At 34.9% G+C, this 2,984-nt stretch overlaps 1 long non-coding RNA gene across 1 annotated transcript; it reads left to right on the top strand.

Annotated features, from left to right (window-relative positions):
* Positions 1-492: 492 nt before the first annotated feature.
* Positions 493-1,015, top strand: LOC138909017 (uncharacterized). Its single transcript, XR_011415516.1, has 2 exons — positions 493-696; positions 801-1,015. It is a non-coding gene; the product is annotated as an uncharacterized lncRNA (long non-coding RNA).
* Positions 1,016-2,984: the final 1,969 nt, after the last annotated feature.

The following is a 2,984-nucleotide window of genomic DNA, read 5'->3' as shown; positions in this document are numbered from 1 at the left end:
GATGATATTTCACATTTTCTTATACTAACCTAATTGCACTAAATTTGTAGGAAAAATATGACATTCCTGAAGAGGCGAAGAAATGGGTTTTTGATTCAATTTGTACTGCTTGGAGAAAGTATAAAAGTCAGCTGAAGAAAAAGCACTTTGAAACACATGAGAATGACGAGCTTCGAATGGAGAATAGGTCGATGGATGTTCCGGTGTCTCACTTTAAAGAATAGGCCGATATGAGAATGACATTCCCGCATGCTGCTACATTCTACTTTGAGCTAGGTTCTTTTAGAAACTCAATTACTACCCTGTGATGTATTAATGAATATAAAGTCTACAAAGGATTATTAATTAAAGTCGACTAGCAGAAGCAATAGCTGACACTAATTGCTTGTTTATTCGCAGAAAACGTCCGAAACCAGTAACGAGAATCGAAATAAGTTGAAGCATCCACACACTGCTGGCAAAACAAGTTTTGCTCTAATCATCGAGGTTTGATTTTTTCTCTTATTTTTCTTAAAGTATGAACTTGCTAACTTTGTATGAAATGATTCTTATACTAGTTTTCATGTGACTAGGAAAAAAAAGAAAATGGCTGATACTTCGGATACTCTATCAAGTAAGGACATCTTTGTGGCTACAAGAAAACGAAAACCTGGTCGAGTATACAAAGGCTCTTATGAGAATACAATTAGTAAAATTGTAAGACATTTCTAATTTAAAGTTTGTCGTGATTATTTATTTGTTCTTAATTATTGACTTAGTTTTATTTACTTAAACTTTGTTCTCTTGCATTTGGTTTGTAGGCTAAAATGGAGAGAATACAATCAACTCAAGAAAGTGGAGATGGCAGTGATTCAGTTGACGCGTTTGCATCAGTCATGGGACCTGAGCACCCAGGTCGGGTAAGATTGTATGGACGAGGAGTTAACAAGACTGTCTTAAAAAGAAAAAAGGAGATTTTGGATCCTCTGTAAATGCTACTGATGAGAGAACGCAACAAAAAATGGAGGAAATGGAAGAGAGGATGCAACAAAGAATGTTGAAAAAGTTGACTTAGTTTTATTTACTTAAACTCTGTTCTCTTGCATTTTGTTTGTAGGCTAAAATGGAGAGAATACAATCAACTCAAGAAAGTGGAGATGGCAGTGATTCAGTTGACGCGTTTGCATCAATCATGGGACCTGAGCACCTAGGTCGGGTAAGATTGTATGGACGAGGAGTTAACAAGACTGTCTTAAAAAAAAAGGAGATTTTGGATCCTCTGTAAATGCTACTGATTAGAGAACGCAACAAAAAATGGAGGAAATGGAAGAGAGGATGCAACAAAGAATGTTGGAAAAGTTGAATGCACAAAAGGAAGCTATGAAACAAGATATTGTGATGAACGTCGTTACACGACTTCAACGTCTCAACCCCGATTTGAGACTTGATCCTGACATGCTAATATTCAGTGCTCGTGCACCTGGAGAAGCTTTTTCTGCACAACAACCTGCTATTCAACCAATCAATCATCCATCCGCTGGTAGTAACAATCAAGGTTAGTCCGTACCAAATGTTACACGTCTTCTCGAGAAAAGAGTATGTTGTATCTTCATTTTATTTGAACTCTTTATAATAATTGTTGTAATTGAGGCGTAGTTGATTGAAGCTTTCTACTGTTGCACTGATCTTGTTTTTGGATGCCTCGGAGAGTGTACAGTACTTTGAATTTTATGACTAAACTAGTGATCTTTTGTGTCGCTTGATACTCGATTTGATTTATGTTCAGTAACTGCTTTTCATTTCCGACTAACTGGAAGTTGAGTATTATGAGTTTACTGAATCCAGCTAAATCCCATAACTCTTTTGGTTTGAATTTTATTTCTATGAAGCTGAGTCCATTGCATTTCCACCTCTGCTTCGTCTACGAATTTTGTTTCTTTTTTCTTCCTGGGGATCATGTTTTAGTTTGATTGGATAAGCAAAGTAGTATTGGAATGATTTGGGTGGAGTGGAATGGTTTCAGATGATTAGCTCCTTGTGAACATGATCAGATGGTTTTAGTAGTATTGGAACATGATCAGATGGTTTCAGATCATGTTCTACTTCTTGATTTGCTCCTTGTTGTCATTGTTATTCTTGGTTGCTGCTGAATTTTGTGCTCACCATTATTGTTTGGTGTCATCAGCTTGTCGAATTTTTCGCTCTGTCAACACAATGTCAATCTGACTGTACTCAACACAAATTTTATGCCATTATTTTTACACTTGTTACTCCTTCCGTTTGACTGGACAATATATAATTCTTTTATATATATATATATATATATATATATATATGATTCTCTTGAAGGAATAATGACTTTATTTATACTCTTTTGTAGGTGGAGTAGATGAAGAAATGGAAAACGGAGGCAGTGATGAAGATCTAGACCTTACTTAAGAGAATTTTGAATTGTTGATTGTTGTAGATGCATGTAGCGGTTTCTAGGAATGTTTATTATCAAAACTTTTGAAAACTTTGAACTCTTGAAATATCAAATGTATGTACTTGGTAACATTTCATCACTTCATATATGGATTTATTAATTAGCTTGTTGGACGATTTGGATTATGAATAGTTTCATTTTGTTAGTTATATAAATTTTAGTGTTTTATAGTTTATTGTATATATGTGTAAATCTTTATTTATAATAGGGGGTAATATTTTCAATTTAATTAAACTGTTACAATAGCTAACAGAGCCGTTGCCATAGGACCTGCAAACCGTTCCAAAATAATCTAAAAACCGCTGCAATAGGTAGTTCAACCGTTGCAATATCATAAAGAAATCGTTTCCATTTCTACAATAGTCGTAACGGTTTAATAGATATAGTAACGGTTATTTACCGTTGCATTTAACGTTATGGTAACGGACATTAACCATTGCAGTTGATAAGAATAATCGTTCCAACAGGAAGAGGGAAAACCGTTGCGATAGACCTTACTATAGCAACGGTTATCTTAACC

Source organism: Nicotiana tomentosiformis, chromosome 4 (assembly GCF_000390325.3).
Source record: "Nicotiana tomentosiformis chromosome 4, ASM39032v3, whole genome shotgun sequence".
Classification (NCBI taxonomy): domain Eukaryota; kingdom Viridiplantae; phylum Streptophyta; class Magnoliopsida; order Solanales; family Solanaceae; genus Nicotiana; species Nicotiana tomentosiformis.
The sequence above is the reverse complement of the archived record's forward strand: the minus strand, read 5'-3'. Positions and strand labels throughout refer to the sequence as shown.